The sequence below is a fragment of the Tribolium madens genome, unplaced genomic scaffold (genome assembly GCF_015345945.1).
Source record: "Tribolium madens isolate multiple individuals breed KSU strain unplaced genomic scaffold, Tmad_KSU_1.1 Scaffold_20;HRSCAF=117;Tcas5.2_LG4, whole genome shotgun sequence".
In the NCBI taxonomy this organism is placed as follows: domain Eukaryota; kingdom Metazoa; phylum Arthropoda; class Insecta; order Coleoptera; family Tenebrionidae; genus Tribolium; species Tribolium madens.
Window position 1 is genome coordinate 542349 of NW_025400985.1, and position 7174 is coordinate 549522.

Below are 7174 nucleotides of genomic sequence, written 5' to 3' on the forward strand. Positions count from 1 at the left end.
CATTTGATTTTTTTAAGTTATTTAACTTTTAACAAACTTTTTAATTTATTAATCTTTACAAACGCAAAACACTACAAAATTACTACAGCTTAATTCTGTACTTTCTTCTTTGCAGAAGTAAGAAAAAAATTGTTCTAGCTGTCTTGGTTTTTGTGTAATAAATTTTTAAAAAGTGCATGTTTTCGTCAAAAAAACGTCTTATTTCTAAAACTAAATCAACTGAAAGTTTAGCGTAAAAACATTGTTTTAAAAAACTACATCCAAAAATGCAAAGAAACATACGGTATTGTATTTCATTTAAAAAAACATAATTTTGCATTTTAAAGGTTACTAATGGACTTTTGCAATACGCTGAGACACCCTGTATCCAAATCATCAGCACCATTAAATAGACATAAAAAAATAAATGTCAGATGTCAAATTTTTTTGAAATTTTTCTCTGGGATGCGAATTTTGACACATTTTATTTATCTTTTCGTTTTGTGAATTAATTGATTAGAGAAAAAACTTGATTAGCAAAAACAGATTGACATGATCCACCTACCTAACGTCGTAAAAACATCAAACGACAGCTAATTGCAAGATCAAGGCCGAAATAAAGTCCACTCACTGAGTACTTTTTTTTTCTTCTAATTTATGAAACTTCGCAGAATAGAGAACAATAAATAAATTCGCGGTGTTTGTTCGACTAAGTCGTAACTATTTCCTGCTTGACCGGTAAGGACACCAACGTGAGATTTTTAAATAGAACATTAGCCTATATCAGATCTATTACAATAGTTCACCTTGCAAATCAACTAAAAATAAATTAAACTTTTATAAAATGAAAAAAAATTCAATTTATTCCACACAAACAATAGTATATTATGTTATTAAGAGTAAAAGTGGTATTATTAAGCTGACTCACACTATTTTAGTAAATGAACAAAATACCTAAACAGGACGTTTGGCAAGTAATAAAAAAAATTTATTAATTTAAATAGTGCAGTTAGTAGAGCAAAATGTCTATAATGATACAAGAGACAAGAAAGAAACAACATTGTCAATAATTCATGGTAAAAGTAAAAATTCTTAGGCCCAAAAATAAAATTGGTACACCAGAGCTGAAACGTAAAATTTTAATAATAAAAATGGCTCTAAAACCAAAATTTCTCGAAAAAATTGGGTAAATCCGGGAGAGATAGACTCTTCTTTTAAATCAATTTTAATTATTTTTTAATTATGTATGTAATTTTTAATTAAACAAGGATTGCTTTTACACGGCCATATTAACTGAATCATCCTGAATTTCAGATAGTGATTGTGCACAATCAAAATAATTTAGAATGATTTTTCAGTTTTTTTTTATATTTTGCCCCTTTTATTTTAATAGAATTGAATTAAAATTACGTACAGAGTGATTAAGCAAAGATGTTGTGATTGTTTTTTTCGATTTTTTAAGTGTTGGACTCATTTTTGAACAAATTTGAAATGTAGCAATCTCTACTGATTCACACTGTACATTTCAAGAATTTTTTTTGTCACTAAAAATTTGTCGCACTTTAATGAGATTTGGTTATGATACACTTAATAGTATTTATCGTTGCAGAAAGTGTGATGATTTTTTCAGAAATATTTTCAGTATACTATTTTCAATATTTTCAGTTTCCCTGAATCACAATAAATCCGTTTTTGAATCGAAAATCGCTCAAATTTACACTTTTCCACTTTATTTTTTGGTGGTTTTTTGCCAGAATTGAATTAAGATTAAGTACAGAGTGATTCAGTGAAGATGTCGAAACCGTTTTTTGAATCGATTTTAATTATTTTTATAATTCAAATCTTATTTTTTCAATTATGTATTAAAATTTTCTATGTTTTATTAATAAGATTTCGACACAGAATGATTTAACAAGGATTGCTTCCAAACGGCCATATTAACTGAATCATTCTGTATTTCAGATAATGACTGTGCACAATCAAAATAGATCCGTTTTTGTATCAAAAATCGGTCAAATTTACACTTTTCCACTTATTTCTTGGTGTTTTTTTGCCAGAATTGAATTAAGATTAAGTACAGAGTGATTCAGTGAAGATGTCGAAACAGTTTTTGTGAATCGATTTTAATTATTTTTTAAAATTCAAAAATTTTTAGGCTGCATTCTTTTTAAGTTTTTTAGGTGTTGGACTCATTTTTGAACAAATTTGAAATATAGCCATCTCAACTGATTCACACTGTACATTTCAAGTATTTTTTTCACTAAAAATTTGTTGCACTTTAATGAGATTTGGTTATGATACATTTAATAGTATTTTTCGTTGCAAAAAGTGTGATGATTTTTTTAGAAATATTTTCAGTATACTATTTTCAATATTTTTAGTTTCCCTGAATCACCCTGTATTTAAAATAATTCCGTTTTTGAATCAAAAATCACTCAAATTAACACTTTTCCACTTATTTTTTGGTGTTTTTTTGCCAGAATTGAATTAAGATTAAGTACAGAGTGATTCAGTGAAGATGCCGAAACCGTTTTTTTTTAAATCGATTTTAATTATTTTTTATAATTCAAATCTTATTTTTTTAAGTGCACAATTAAAATAATTTATTTTTATATTTCGCCTTTAACAGAATTGAATTAAAATTATGTAGAGAGTGATTAAGCAAAGATGCTGAGATTGTTTTTTAACAACTTTTTAATAATTTCAACACTTTTACGCTGCATTTTTTATGTTTTTAGGTGGACTCATTTTTGAACAAATTTGAAATGTAGCCATCTCGACTGATTCACACTGTACATTTCAAGTATTTTTTTCACTAAAAATTTGTCGCATTTTAATGAGATTTGGTTATGATACTTTTAATAGTATTTATCAAAATGTGTGATGATTTTTTAAGAAATATTTTTAGTTTCTTTTCCACTTGTTTCTTGGTGTTTTTTCGAAATATTTTATACAGAGTGATTCAGAAAAGATGTCGAAACCGTTTTTTGAATCGATTTCAAGACTTTTAAACTAAATATTTCTGCGTATTACTTATTGCAGTTTATGAAACTGGACCTTTGTCTAGTTTGTAAATTTGAAAATAACAGACTTGTTTTTTGAGATTGAAACTAGATTAAAAAATGCTTTTTTTTCTTCAAATTCTTCAAAATTAGAGCACAAACTAAATAATTTGTTTTACACTCATTCTTTTTTGCATTCTAAACTGTGTAATTCGTAATATTTTTTTTGAAATAAAATGAAAATTCGCCATTTTTTAAGCAACTTTTCACCAGTTTTAAAAAGTTGTGATTTATACTAATGGTAGATTTGACATTTCTCGCGAATCATACCGAACTCTACAGGTAGCAGTAGTAAAACCTAACGTAATAAATAAATCGCAAGATAAAATAAATTAAATCGTGGGTAAAGTAGTTAGTTACATTCTTGAAAATTTTAAAATCACCGTTAAAATCGCGTGATTTATTAATCATGAAAATAATTATGAATGATGTGTGTAGTCTTAGCTCATTTTCCGCTTGTAACAGGATCGACTAGTTGTAGAAAAAATATTGTGTGTAATTCGGGCTTTAGAAACCGACAAATCTCAAACGCAAACACTCCCAGGTCAAGAATGGCAAAATAATGGTTCCAGATCGCCCACTGCCCATAAATATGGTAAAAACTTTAATACCATGTGGGCTGTTTGGTTGGGTTTCTCTCTCAGTCGGCGCGGAACATGAATGACAATGTTGATGAACTTTGGATTAAAGAGACCGAAAATACGACACTAATTATACCAACACGTGGCCGAGTTTTATTTCGATCATTTGGAACAATTTGTTTCACTTTTACTCATAAATTATTAATGTGGTCTTGGATTTTTACAATAAGAGCAAACTCGAGGAAAAAAACTTGCGACTAATAAGGAAATTAGAGAAAATGCAGCGGACGTGAAACTGCAAAAGGATGAAGTGCTTCGAATTAATCACTAGTAAAAATAAACTAATTATTCATATCAACCTGATAAAATATGCGAAAACTTTCTCTTTAGATTTAGAAAACTTCAAAAAATAGTATTTTGTGCTTTAATTTTACGAAAATGTGACAGCAAAACCGGATTTTTTTAAAATGTGTTTAAAATTGTAATGTTGAGATAACAAATATCTCTATTTTTTTGAGCAATTCCCTTTTTGTAAAATTCATCAAATGTACAGACTGAGTTAATTAAGATAACCATCATCCTAAATTTCTTTAAAAAAATAACCTGCAATAAATAATACTTGATTCAAAAAACGGTTTCGACATCTTTACTGAATCACTCTGTACTTAATTCAGTTCTGTCAAAAAAATATTTCGAAAAAATATTATTATCAATACAGAGTGATTCAGTAAAAATCATAATCAAATCCCGTTAAAGTGCGACAAATTTTTAGTGAAAAAAATTTGAAATGTACAGTGTGAATCACTTGAGATTACTGGCATTCCAGATTTGTTCAAAAATTGATCACTCCTAAAAAATTTGGAGCGTCTTGAAATTATTAAAAAGTCGTTAAAAAACAATCTCGACATCTTTGCTTAATCACTCTGTACGTATTTTTTTGCAAATCTGTTAAAATCAAAGGCAAAATGTAAAAAATACCAAATTTTTATTTTATGTCAGAAAAAACATCTCAAAATCTTGCAATTTTTCATTATATTAGTGGAATTTTTACTAAAGTGCTTTTATTTTGAAGAATTTGAAAAATAAAGGCATTTTAAATCTAGTCTTAGTCCCAAAAAACATAAAAAAAATTTTTGATTTTCAAATTTACAACCTAGACTAACTAAAATGCCAAAGCCATTACAAATGAGCATAAAACAGATTATTATGAATGTAAAAATAAAGAAAATTAAAATTGGCATTGTGACATTTTTTTAAAAGTAGCTCTCAAAATTTTGCTTCATTTTTCAGAAAAATAGATTTCTCATTTTTAGTTTTGAAGAATTTCTTCCTTCGACTGCCTGCAAGCGTCGTAAATCTCGTTTTTTTTGTTAAAATTGCAAGATTAAACCTAGAAATAAGTTATTTTTGTTTAGGTATTTCTATGAATTAAACTACATTTTTTACTGAAGAGTGTACTGAATTTGCAAAAATGTCAAATTTTTGTTCGTTTTGGAAGGTTTTTTCATTGAAAAAGTCACTGAATTCAAAATATTTCACAAAAAGTAAAAGTAAAATAGAAAATTGAAGAATTAGAACTTCGGATTTAGTAAGTTTTTTGTGAGAATATCACTAAATTCCACAAATTTTATAAAAACAGAAAAATAACCTAATATCAAGCCTGAAAATTGTTATTTTTTATTCCAAACTCACTAAATTCGAAATATTTTGAAAAAACAAATTTAAAAAATGCAAAATTGGATCTTGCAATGTGTTTTTTCACTAATATAGTGTTCTTCATTGAAAATTTCACTGATTTCAAAAGATTTACCCAAAACAAATTTATTTTAGAACTTAGAATAACCTAAGTCAAGTCTCAATTTTAAAAAATACAAAAAACTTAAAAAAAAATAAAGGAATAATTATGTACAAATAAAACAGATTATTTAAAATATAAAAATAATAATGACAAGTAAAACCGTTATTTTCGAAATTTTGTGAAAAAAAGTGCGTTTCTAGCTCATAAACAAGAATCTAAATCGAGCAATGCATGCAAAAACTTGCAAAATTTTCATTTTGATTGTTTTCGACTTATTTTATTACTTATTATTCATGTTATGAGTGAATTTTACTTAAAACAGTCCATTTAATCAAAATTTGGAAAGAAAAAAAATTCTAAATTAAATTCTCTATCAAAAAATTTCAAATTATCCTGAGATCATATTTTAGAATTTTCTTTTTCAAAATTTTTTGTAGTGTTTAAACTAAAGGTTAGTTTAGAGAAATGTCAAATGTCAAATCTATAATTGTCAAGTCTCGCTTAGTTTAATAGACGAAATAATAGTTTTTTTGATTATTTTTTAGTTTTTCTAAATTTTTATTTGTGGAAAAATTGTTTGTTTCTATTTTTCTATTTTCTAGTTTTCTATTTAAAATAACAAAGTTAATACCCACTTTCGTTATAACCGGAGGTGCCACCAAATTTTTAAAACAGATTATTTGAAATATAAAAATAATAATATCAAGTAAAATCCTTATTTTCACATTTTTTATGAAATCGTTCAAGAATAAGTAAAAAACGAGATATTAAAAAAAATTAATATTTGGGATCTAGGACAACCTAAATTTCTCAATATTTGGAGAAATAAAACGTTTAATTTTTTATTTTAAACTAACCATTAACTAAAATACAAAAATTGAAGTGTATCACTTTTATAATTTAATTAAATGAAACAATAATTTTTGAAAATAAAAAAAATGTTGTATTAAAGCACTCAGCTTCGTCTCGTGCGTCAAAATTAAAATTTTGAAATTTGCTTGATGATTTGCTACATTGATGTAGTTTTGTGGTGCAGGTGGTATAAGAGTGTTCACCCTGTAGTCAACCTTTGAAATGACCTCGGTATTGTGCGCATGTCATGTCGGAGGCAACTTGATAAAAATGCTGGCTCAAGTTACTTTACAAATAGACTTGTCTGTTGTTATTGCATTGCAAACAATCCTAGGATGTTATTTATGCGGTGCACCACGTAAAAAAATCAAATTCAAAGCTAATTTCGCCTCATTACCCGTTGAAATTCGACGAGGAGGCGAGGAGGACATCGAGGGCCTTGGCCGTGGTGAAGTCGTGACTTAACGACGCTGCAGATGATGATATACACCGACAACAGTACTTTGTAACTGATGAATTTTCATTGTTTGAACCCATGAGAAAATACACACTTAATTGCGCTTTTGTATCAAACACTTTTCCAAAAAATCAGCGAAAGGGTAACAAAGGTACCGTTAGGGCAGCAGGAAACGATGGGAGATCTTTCACCGCTCATTTCCTGAAACCTGAGGCCAAATAACGCATTCCGGGGAAAGGAAAGCGCCCTTTTTCAGACTAACAATTTTTACACAAATAAAAAAAATTGAAAAATAATCAAAAAACTATTGTTTTTCGTCTTTTAAATTAAGCGAGACTTGACAATTATAGATTTGACATTTGACATTTCCCTAAACTAATTTTTAGTTAAACACTACGAGAAATTTAATTTTAAATTATGATATTAGCATAATTTGTTTTTTTTT

At 27.3% G+C, this 7174-nt stretch overlaps 1 protein-coding gene across 10 annotated transcripts in view; it reads right to left on the reverse strand.

The window, feature by feature from the left end:
• The window catches only part of LOC123005892 (SH3 and multiple ankyrin repeat domains protein 3), a 108550-nt gene that overhangs the window by 71259 nt on the left and 30117 nt on the right, over positions 1–7174 (reverse strand). The window contains exon 1 of one of the 10 annotated variants that reach the window (XM_044399933.1): positions 545–565. The exons of the other annotated variants lie outside the window; for them this stretch is intronic. The gene's annotated coding sequence lies outside the window, so the exon portion shown is untranslated. Of the gene's footprint in view, positions 1–544; positions 566–7174 lie in introns of those variants that run through there. 10 annotated transcript variants of the gene reach the window in all.